The sequence below is a fragment of the Eupeodes corollae genome, chromosome 1, assembly GCF_945859685.1.
Source record: "Eupeodes corollae chromosome 1, idEupCoro1.1, whole genome shotgun sequence".
Taxonomy (NCBI): domain Eukaryota; kingdom Metazoa; phylum Arthropoda; class Insecta; order Diptera; family Syrphidae; genus Eupeodes; species Eupeodes corollae.
The window spans coordinates 278,521,155-278,533,263 of NC_079147.1; the positions used below are offsets into that span (position 1 = coordinate 278,521,155).

A 12,109-nucleotide genomic window follows, 5' to 3' on the forward strand; every position below is an offset into this window, starting at 1 on the left:
ATTGTAAACAGAAGCAAGTTAAATTCTTGAAATATTTTTTTTAAAAGCGGTACGGTTTGGAAGATTTTACATCTAAAAATTAAGACCTGAAAACTAGGACATTACACAAAAAAATAAATAAAAACTAAAGCAATCAAATACATATATATAAACAAAATAAATAAACAAAAAGGCAAAAATTAATAAATTAACATTTAAAAAAAAAAATAAGTAAATAACTCGATTTATTACAAGCACAGATACCAAAGCAGAAGTTCTCAAAACCGTTGCTAACAATAACAAAACAATAGTGAGGACAACTCATTTTCGAGTTCTTTTGCCAATCGTCTGGTCTTAATAAGATTTCAAGAAACAATATTTTTCTAACATAATCAATATTTTTTTTTAACATAAACAAATGCGATCGATCGTAGCTTCGTTGAGATAGCTTCGCCTTCACAAATTAACATTTAAGAGTTTAGTTCGATTATAATTTCTACCACTTGTGTACGACAATAAAGTTTAATACAATATTTTTTTTTAATTCACGTCGAACTTCAGTAGAGCGCTTTTGCTGACATATGGCCCCAATTGTTAATAAAATTGATCGAAAAATTAGCTTCTCGATCAGATTTTATTCGATTTAGATGTGGTGGCCACTTTCGTAAAACCATTTTTAAATATAATGGCAAACTACTAATGGCGCGAAAATTAAGAGATTTAAACTTAAAGAAATAGTTTTGTTTATAATATTTAGGCACTCAAAGGGTGACCATGTGTGGTACCCGTGGCATGATGGTTAGTGCGTTGGACTGTCATGCTAGAGGTCTTGGGTTCGATCCCTGCCTATGCCATCTAAAGTCTTTTCACGGGTACTGCCTCTTGCGAGGATTTGACAAATTCTCCAAGAGTAACTATTGTCATGAAAAAGTGCTTTCTCAAAATTAGCCGTTCGGAGTCGGCATATAAACTGTAGGTCCCCTCCATTCCTGACAACATTACTCGCACACAGGAATGGTTGAGAGTTGTAAGTCACTAGGCCTTGGTTCTCAACGGACTGTCGCGCCACCCAATTTATTTATTTATTTTTAAAGGGTGACCATTCCTGGAAGTGTGAGTATTACAGCTGAATTGTTTGAAGGATGGAATACAACTGGCTTGTAAAAATATCTGTATAACCACGAAAGGCATGAAGCATTTCGGCGACGTTGTTCTAGAGATGTATGTAAATGCTTCGGTTAACGTTCTTTCGCCTATTATTTTAAAAGCTATTTTTTGGATCCTATTTAATAGACTTAAACTTGGGGCACCTGCCCAAATATGTGAGTTATATTCAAGTTTTGGAAAAATTAAGGCTTTGTAAATTACAGCCAGATCATAAGGGGTGAAAAATTTCTTGCACCGTCGTCGGAAGAATCCTAATCACCTAACAACGTTTTTTGACCAAAATTGATCCAAAGTCTTTTGCCTTTGGTCAAACTTTGCTCACTAAAAAAAATGTTCTTCTTCAAAAAATACAATAAAAAAACGCAAACAAATTGCGGTAAATTTTTTGACTAATTCTACAACAATATTTTTTTCAAGAAATGTTGTTTAGCTAAAATCGTAGATTTACGATTGATGGGGATTTCCTGTTTACCCTATTTAGTAACCTGTACACAAAGTTTAACCCTTCGACTGTTCTCAAGACTTTGAGTAGGTTTATTTATGAGTATATACAAGCGTCCATTATTTCTACTTTACTATTCAATTACAATTGACAGTTTTGGCTGTAAATGTAAAATAGTGTTTGGTAAAAAATTTTACTGAAAATATATAAGGCTGCCATTTTGTTTTGGTGACATCTATCAAATCCTTTGTTTACTTACGCCAAATAAACATAGCAAGTTACACGATTAAAAAGCACGTTAAAATTTTATTATCATTATTATTTTAATTGGAGGCAATGCGCCCATTTAACGGTAGACGTGGTGGCCCTTCACAATCACAGTCGACTCTTCAAAGTTTGTTTGCCAAATTTGAGACGACAGGTTTAGTAAACAATTAATCAACAGCCGTACCTTCAAGGAACGCAAGATCGGCCGAGAACAGGCTCGCCGTACACAAGAACTCATCTTTTCGCAGACGGGCTTACACCCGTACAAGTTTCAACTGACCCATGAGCTCAAGTTTATGACCATAGACAACAACGTTTGTTCGCTAAATCGTTTGGAAGAGAATCTCAATTTTGGCCAAAAAGTCATCTTTACTGACGGACGCTTTTTTGGTGATGACTGTGCTAACAAGCGAAATTGGTGTATATGGGATAACACCAACCAAAGCAAGATTCACCAGGTGATAATGCATCCTCAAAAGGTTACCGTTTGGTCTCGATTTTGGGCTGGAGCGGCGGCATAATTAATACGCCCTTTTTTAAAAACGACATTAGTGAGGTGGTCACAGTTAACAGCGAGCGCTACAATAACGATGATAAATAATTTCTTATGGCCCAAATTGCACCATGTGGATGACATGTGTTACGTTCCAATAAGACGGCACTACTACATGCCATACAGCAAACGCCGCGATCGACATCTTCATACCCGCACTTATTGAAAAACCTCTTACAATTAACATTTTGAGCAGTAAATGTTAAATAGTGTTTTAAACATATTTTTATTGGAAGTACTAACATAAAGAAAAAGGGCAAGAAGTAAGTTATAACTCGAGTGCTAAGATTATATAACTTTTTTTTATTTGGTAAAACTAGTGGTTAGTATGTAATAGTAAATAACATGACTTAGTTGTGGATATGATACTTTCATATTTCATATAACCTCTTTACATCCCTGGACTTGTTTTTGAAGTTGTCTCACCATGCTGGAAAAAATCCGCGAAAACAAAATTTACTTGTCAATACTCTTTGTAGTTAAGAAATTTCTGGATGTCAGGAAACAGTATTGACCAGGTCACTTGAAAGGGTATCATTAGTGACTTATAATTCACTGCCAAACAGACAAGTCGTTTTGTTATGGACGGGACATAAATGTGAGAAAGCCACTTCTGGTTCTCAAAATAAACCTATGATGATATGGACAAAACGTATGTGGACTTGGAGTTTTCGGTTTTTAGTTATTCCAGCACACGTCAAACACAACGCTAGTCAATGGTTGTATTTAACAACTATTTACGTAGCAGCAATAGTGGCTGTCATAATTTTTCGACATTTCAACTCACCAAGGAACAACAAAAATTTATTCATATACGATATGCTCATCGAACTGTCTGAAGAGATTATAGAGTTGGAAACAGCCTACAACATAAACCAAAATTTAAAAAAAACTACTTTGGAGTCCCTTCATCTTATGGGAAGAGAGACTTTCTCGCAAAAAGGGTAGATGTAACCTTTGTTCAAGAGTACAAGAGACATGTGGCTGCTGCGAAAGATATTGTTGCCATTACTACACAAATAACATTATGCGTCAAATGTCACGTAAAAACTATACCAACGTCTTTAACCTAAAAGTAGAACTAGATAGATGTATTCTTATTGAAATAAAGAAATTATTGAACGAAATACATTTTATTCTAAGATACTACATTATGGGATACTAGTCCAGTCAATGAACGAACAAAATTGCCTTCACCTCAAAAAAATCCAACTTACTAAAGGATGTCTTGTGATGGCCTAAAAAAAGTCCCCAAGAATCCGACGGTTAAGAGAAACATGGTGTTTGTTTCAGTTTTTCACGTTTATCTCGAAAGCTATTTGTTGTATCAAAAAATGTCGTTAAATTAAATTTTATAAAAGAAAGCTTCTATGATTTTGTTCGCAAATGTTATAGTTTCGAGTTTATCTTGAAAAGTATTTGTCGTGTCAAAAAATAATCTTGTACAAAATTAGGGCTTATTAAATTTTCTAAAGAAATATGATGTTAATTTGTTTGTACTATTTGTACTAGACTAAAGAAACCAGCATTGAAAATAGAAAAAGGAAGTGCAACGCAATAGGGCATAGCATTATATAAGTTTTGGGTTACAGATCATTCATGTCTCCAATACTAAGCAGCCTTGCCTAATTTATAGACAGAAAGCTTGGTTCTAAGAAGTTGGTAAACCTTATATAAAGTTTATAGTTTTGTTCTCCATACTATGAAGCTCAGTTGTTGGAGATATTAGCTATTTGCCACACGCGATCAGATTCCATCGGTTTATTTAATCAATTAGTAAAGAAATCGTTGCCGAAGCTTCATCTGAGTCCGGTCTATCAAAATGCGTAATCAGATTGGGTGGATTTCACCTGTTATTGTCCTTTATTGTTCCAATAGGTTTTCTGATGAGTGGAAGTGGCATTCAAGAGCTTATGAGTACTAAATACGCCCCGGTTTCTTTTGAAAAGATGCTGTAAGGAAAAGCTTTCGCTAGAGCAGTTTGTGATTTACTCAATACAGACATCCTTAGCTAATGTTATAATGGAACAAGTCGAAATAAGCCAACATGAATAAGAGGAAATCCAAAATCTCATGAAAATTTTTATTGATGAGTATCGTTCGTTATGTGCACTAAAACAACCCTCATTTGATCCAATAGTGATAAACTACATAAAACAATCTTAACAAACTCAAATCTAGTGGACCAACAGCAGACTAATGTATTATGTTGTTTAATATAATTACTAGCGGTCTGGCGATTGGAATGCCAAAATTAACTGTATGAAGAATATGATTCCATATTTCCATGCCGCCGGGCACTTCTCGAACGCCAAATCAAACAAAACTGCCTTCTGGGATGACCCCAGATGAATTTAAATACTTTCTGCAAGAGGCTTACTTTACTATGAGAATAACTGACCGATTTTGGACAGGATTGCGGTCGGACCAGACGATTGGACAAACTCTAATGCATGGAATGAAGAGTATAAATGGCTTGGCAACAGGGCGTGGAATTACTGATAGTGTACTTATCAAATGGGTTCTAGGGCTGACTGCTGACTCATGAAAATTGGCGTTATTTTTTTTACTGATGAGCAACATAAAGATTTTAAGGAGCCATGCATGTTTTCCCCGAATGCATATAAAGTCATCTTACAAACTAAAACAATAATATCATATTTCTTTAGGAACTTTAATGAGCCTTAATTTTGTAGAAGATTTTTGTTTTGATATTACAAATAATATCGAAAAAACCTTATGTTTCTCTTTACTGAAAATTGTTTCGATATTGAAAAAAAATTAAATATGAATTGAAAGGAAAGTTCTTCGCTAGTGGTTACTTAAATATACATTAGGAGTTTAAATTTTTGTTTGCAGTTATAATTTGTCTTCTTTTTTTATCTCAAACTAACCTGTATAAAGTTTGTATTTCTAATCAAAAGAAAACACAATTAAATATCTATTTAAAATTTTGTCCGAATTGTATTCAATGATAGCTCTTAAATTAAGTAATTTTGTTGATTAAAATTTATAAAACTCTCAAGCTTCATTTTGATAAAAAAAAACCATACAAAATGAACTTTCTTATTCGCTTTAATTTCGATTAACAATTTTCAATTATTGAAACCAATGATAGCTCTATCCTCTCCTTAGCATCCAAAAACTGCGAATTCTTTAAATTATAGAACATAATCTCAAATTATTCCAATATTCAGTATCTTTATTATCTAAACGAAGTACACATTCGTAGTTCATATTATTCAAAACTTAATTTGATAATGAAATTTTCAAGCATCTCTTCGTTTAACTAAATTCCAAAATCCACCTTAAATCGCATTTTAAATCGGCTAAATTACCATGATCCCAAATCTAGGAGTTCGTATTATGCATTCAAGAAATATAATCTCTCGAGTGACACTGAGACATGACTAACGTAGTAATAAACTGAATAAAAAAAAACCAGAACAAACTCTAAAACTCTCTCTTTTACCTTAATCCAAAAGTATATTCGAGTACGAGTAGTCTCTCCTTTACAACTACTATCCACTTAGTTGAAAAGTAGAAGGATAAAGAATAGTTAAAGAAAGATTAAGATGACGGTCATCTTCTTCTTCTTCTCTTCATATCTTTTTCTTCTTTTTTATATCTATATACTTTTGTCGTGATTATATTTTCCTGCTTCCTGCTAACAAAGGGTCAACTTTTCCATCTTTTGAAAAATTTGGCAAGCACACAAATCCCCATACAGAAGCAAAACCTTCATCTTCAAATCTGCATATCAAGGTAGAAAAAAGAATCTATGCATATAGGTTTCCTTTGATATTTTCCTAGGATTTTTCTGTGTGTTTTCTGTTTTCTTTGCATAGCAGGCAAAGTCCTATCTCTCACCTAATTAGGTTAAGTTCCGATTCCGTTTTGCCTAACATGCCTCTTTTTTGTGTGCCTTATTGTGGATTAGTGAGCTCGTTTTCATGTATGTATACAATATACATTCACAACATACAAACATACTTTTATCCTTTATAATCCTGCTAGAGTATCCCATACCAATGTGAATACAAAAGGACAACAAAACACAAAGCAAATTGGAAATGAAAAGATAGATAGACCAAATCTACTGTCATTTGTGCTGTGTGCTCTAGAGTTTACATCAATGTAGAATAGGTATTCGTAGTATAGGAAGGAACATAGTTTTTTACTCGTACATAAGGATGTAAGCATAAAATTGTGTAATCCTGAAATGTCCTCTTTGTTATTTAAAATTCCGTAAAACACATCTAGGACAAGAGTCCATCATTCTGTTGCCTTTTTGTGTGAGTCAGTAGCTTGATAGCAAATGAATGTTGTTTTTTTTGTGTTCACTTTTATAATTGAGTCTGTGAATGTATATTTTTATCTCATTAAGTTTGATAGGTAAATTTCACCAAACCTTTTAATGAAATATTTTATTTAAATAATCTTCTACCTTTTATGAAAATTAATCTCTATTTCTCAGCCCACGTAAATGAATGTAAAAATCTCAATAGTTCTTTTTTTTATAATACGCTCACACTCAAGGGGAAATTACTACACTAATGAATTCGTGAATAATGCAAGGACTGGGAAAGATAGAGTGTATTAAGGCTTTGCACATTCGTGCAGTACGGCTAAGGAATGAATCTCTGTATTTGCAGTACGACCGAAGTTAAGTTCGAGGTAATACTGATAAGCATTCCCAGACGAGCGAGTATTACGGTTGAACTATTTAAAAGGAGGAATACTGCTGGCTACTTCTTTAGAGCATAAACCATTAAAATAACGGTAAAAAAAGGTTAGACAAAAAACCTTACGTCGATGTTCAAGCGAATAAAGAAACTTATGATGATATTATCACCAATCAATTTAAATGCTCTACAATTAATACTATTCAAGAGACTTAAGTAAGTTGCAGGAGAACCAACCCAGAGATGGAAGTAGTACTCAAGTATTGGACTTACATATATAAGTCTTGTAGACATCAGACAGATCAGAAGGGGTGAACAATTTCTTGCATCGCCTAAGGAAACCAAAAAACCTTGCGGTGGTTGGTGATACTCATACCGAGAATTATGAGATATTTAGTCTCATTGATGCATGTACATTGTAAATACAATCAATGGATAATGGCAAGGGGGGTGTACCTCACTTTAGCGATACAAGTTTTTTGGGCTTACAGCATTTTATTCCCCATTACACAATGATGTTTGAATCGGAATTAAATGAGCTCATCATATTTTGTTCTTGCAGTTCCACATCCAAAAAAGAAGATGTGATTCTAAAAACAGGTATGAAAAGCTAAGAATACTACCGTCGTCAGCGAAACAATGTATTGGATTAGAAGCTGCAGACAGGAGATCATTAATAAAAATGGAAAAGAGTGCAGGAGATAGAACAGAGCCCTGGGGCACACCAGCACTTGTTTAGTGGTTTTCAAACTTGAACCCATCCAATACCACTTGTATTGAATAATGCGCAAGGTAATTACTTATCCAATGAAAGATTCATGAAAGCCGAAATCAGGCATGTTGCACAAGAGATCCCGATTTCGAACCTTTTTTTTTTTTTTTTTTTTTTTATAATAAACACACACTCAAGGGGATATTACTACCCTTATTATGCAGATGCACAGTGTGAGCACTAGGAAGAGGAGAGAGGGTTTAAAAGGAGATGTCGGTGCACATTGGTTTTGAATTCCTGAATATTGCAATGACTAGGAAAGACAGAGTGTGGTAAGGCATTCCACATTCGCGTAGTACGGCTAAAGAACGAATCTCTGTATTTGACAGTACGACCGAAGTTGGGCTCGAGGGTATACTGATGAGCATTCCTAGAAGCGCGAGTATTACGGTTGAACTGTTTAAGGGGAGGAATGCAACTGGCTATTTCACTAGAGCATAAGCCGTTAAAATAACGGTAAAAAAGGGTCAGACAAGAGACCTTGAGACGATGTTCAAGCGAAGTAAATGAACTTATGATGGTATTATCACCTATCAATTTAAATGCTCTACGTTCAATACTATCCAAGAGGCTTAAGTAAGTTGCAGGAGCACCAGCCCAGAGATGGGAGTTATACTCAAGCTTTGGACGTATGTAAGTCTTGTAGATAACAGCCAGATCAGACGGTGTGAAATATTTCTTGCATCGCCTAAGAAAACCCAAACACCTTGCGGCATTTTTGGCGACATCGCGTATGTGATCATTCCATAAGAGGTGGTTGGTGACACACATACCGAGAATATCGAGGTGTTCAGTCTCATTGATGCAAGTGCCATCCATGGATAATGGCAATGGGGGTATATCTCGCTTTAACGATACAAGACAGCATTGGGTTTTCGAAGCATTAAATTCCACGCGGTTTTTTAATCCCTATTGAACAATGCTGTTTAGATCGGAATTTAATGAGCTTATCATATTTTGTCGTTGCAGTTCCACATCCGAAGAAGAGGGATGTGAGTCTGAAAACGAATATGAAAAGCTAAGAGTACTATCGTCAGCGAAACAATGTATTGGATTAGATGTTACAGACAGAAGATCATTAATAAAAATGAGAAAGAGTGTTGGGGATAAAACAGAGCCCTGGGGCACACCAGCATTTAATTTATGGTTTTCAGACTTGAATCCATCCAATACTACTTGTATTGAACGATCCGAAAGGTAATTACTAATCCAATGAAGCAGGGATTCATGAAAACCGAATGCACGCATTTTCGATAAGAGAGCCTGATGCCAAACCCTATCAAATGCTTTTGAAATATCAAGTGCAATAATCTTACTTTCTCCAAAACGATGTAAAGATTTGCTCCACTGTTCGGTGAGATGAACCATGAGATCACCAGTGGACCTATTGCTACGAAAGCCGTATTGCCGGTCATTAAGAAGCTTTCGATCTTCAAGATATTTCTTGAGCTGATAATTAATCAGCGTTTCCATGACCTTGGAAAGAAGGGACGTAAGTGCAATCGGTCGGTAGTTAGAGGGTGAGGAAGATTCGCCTTTTTTGGGAATAGGCTGGACAAATGCGGTTTTCCATCCGCTCGGAACGAGACCTGAGGAGTAGGACAGATGAAAAAGCTCACGCAGTGGTTTTGCCAGCGTTGAAGAACACCTCTTCAGAACAATAGCGGGGATACCATCCGGACCAGCGGATTTATGTGTGTTTAGACCTCTTAGGACTCTTGCCACAGTACGAGTGCGAAAAAAGATTGGTCCCATAGAATCACTAACTCGCTCAAGTATAGGCGGAGTCATAACACTCACTGGCAGCGTAGAATTGGCGGCGAACTGCCTAGCAAAGAGATTAGCTTTCTCTAAAGAGCTAACAAAAGGAGTGTCATTATCAACGAGCGTAGGAACCGAAGAAGAGGAAGAATTCCTCATGTTTTTTACAAATGACCAAAATTTTTTACTGCCTTTGGGACATTGCAGTATTTTTTGCCGTAAATTTTGGTCATGTAAAAATTTGGTCCGTCGAATATGGGCGTTGCAGGCCTTCCTGGCTTGTTTGAACTTTTTCCGGCTTTCCTCAGTACGGTTGGCCTTATAGCAACGGAAACTAACCTCTTTGACCCTAATAACCTCTTTACAGCTCGCATCAAACCAAGCGTTTCCCTTGGGTCTGATGCTTTTAACCCTATTCGGGATAAAAGTTCTCATTCCCAGGAGAATCAAACTTGTGATCATATCAGCGCTGGCGTCAACGTCACTATCGAGGAAGCATAGTGACCAGTTAAAGATCCTGAAGTAATTATTGAGACCGTCCCAGTTGGCTTTCTCGTATTGCCAAACGGTTCTCTTAGGAGCTCTTTCTTTAACTGGATTTTTGCACGAGAAATTTGCTGATATAACACAATGGTCAGATGTGCCTAGAGGAGATAGAACACTAACAGTGTACTTATCAGGGTCAGAGGTAAGAAACAAGTCAAGAGTGTTTTCTGCTCGACCTTCAACGTCCGATATTCGGGTTGGCTCGTTGACAAGCTGAGTTAGGTGGTTCAACTCAGCGAAGATTTCTGCACACACTCCATCGGGTGTTGTCTGGCCTGAATGTTGAAGCCATGAAGAATTGTGTACATTGAAATCGCCCGTAACAACGATTTCAGTGCAAGGATAGGACGAAACAATTCTTTGGATGGAATCAGACAAAGCATCAAATTCACAAGAAGTTGATACTCTGTCTAAATTTGGGCTTCGATAAAGGAAGCAGTAGTGAATGATTTGCTTATTCACGGATAATTTAAACCACATATAATTAAAAAAGGAATTGGTGCAAAGACCATATTGTGGTAAGAGCTGATAAGCAACATCATTCCTAATGTATATGGCGAGGCCATGGTGGGAAAAGAATAAAGGCACCAAGCTATACCCATGAATAAAAAATTCAGCAGGACCTACTTGGGTTTCACTTAGTGCCAAAACAGCTGGCCTGTATGAAACAGTATGGCGGTATGCTAACAAAAAATTTGCCCTTAGCCCACGAATATTACAATAATCTACTCTGAATTGTCCAGTCATTGCAAAATAAAAAAATGTCTAAAACCAATACAGATAGAGATGAAAAATAAAATTCACTGAATTGAAACACAGAATAATTATCAATACCCTTCACTGCTAGTGTTATGCCTTAACAGTGACGAGAACCGATCCGACCCTGTGATGCAAAACAGTAAATTCAATTCAAATAATCTGCTGAAACACAGATTAGCAAATGCACCAATTCCAATTGTAATTGATACATAAACTAGGCTGTGCAACTGTGGAAGAACCTTATCAAATGCTTTTGAAATATCAAGTGAAATAATCTTACTTTCCCCAAAACAATGCAGCGATTTGGTCCGCTTTCCGGCCGATAAACAATGACATCACCAGTGGACTCATTGCTGTGAAAGCCATTCTGCCGGTCAATAAGCTTTCGATCTTCGATATACTTTTTGAGCTGATAATAAATCAGCGTTTCCATTGGACGTTAATGCAATATGTCTGTAATTAGAGGCAAGGAAAGATTCGCCTTTTTTGTGGATGGGCAGGACATATGATGTTTAACATCTGCTTTTAACTAGACCTAAGAAGTAGGTTAGGTTAGGTTGGAGTGGCTGTCCAGATGTCATTGATGCACCTAGACCTCAAGGGTCCATTGTGATACCACTAATGAGGTTCTCATGGGAGAGTAATTAACTTAAACAAACCTCTTTGTACTTTTAATAAAGTTAGAGAGACATTTTGTGTCAATCGTTGCCAGTTCACTGGTATTATCAAAGAAGTATTACCGAGAAAGTTATTCCTTCTAATGTACATAGAAGGTGTTGGACTGTTTCCTCTTCCTCCTCGTTCATGCAGCTTCTACAGAAGACATTTGTGTAGACCCCTAGCCTCAGAGCATGTCTTCCTATGAGGCAGTGTCCTGTTATTACTCCAATTGTAGAGCTTATACTTTGTCTGCTCAGTGATATCAAGCCTTTTGACCGTTTTTAGTCTATGCCTGGCCATATTTGCTTGGTTGCAAGGCAGGTGGTACTCTGTTGACCATCTACCATTTGTTGATTCTAGAGTATATTGTTTGAGAAGAAGTGGTGTTCCTATGTCATGTTTTTGTCTAACATTAGGCAAAAGTGTTCCGTTTTTGGCGAACTCATCGGCTTTGCAATTTCCCAGAATGTCTCTGTGGCCCGGCACCAAAATGAGGTGAATATTAAACTGTTCCTTCA

The 12,109-nt window shown here is 36.3% G+C and overlaps 1 protein-coding gene across 1 annotated transcript in view; it reads left to right on the top strand.

Moving 5' to 3' along the window:
- The window catches only part of LOC129950749 (uncharacterized), a 117,088-nt gene that overhangs the window by 21,714 nt on the left and 83,265 nt on the right, over window positions 1–12,109 (top strand). The gene's annotated exons all lie outside the window — the stretch shown is intronic.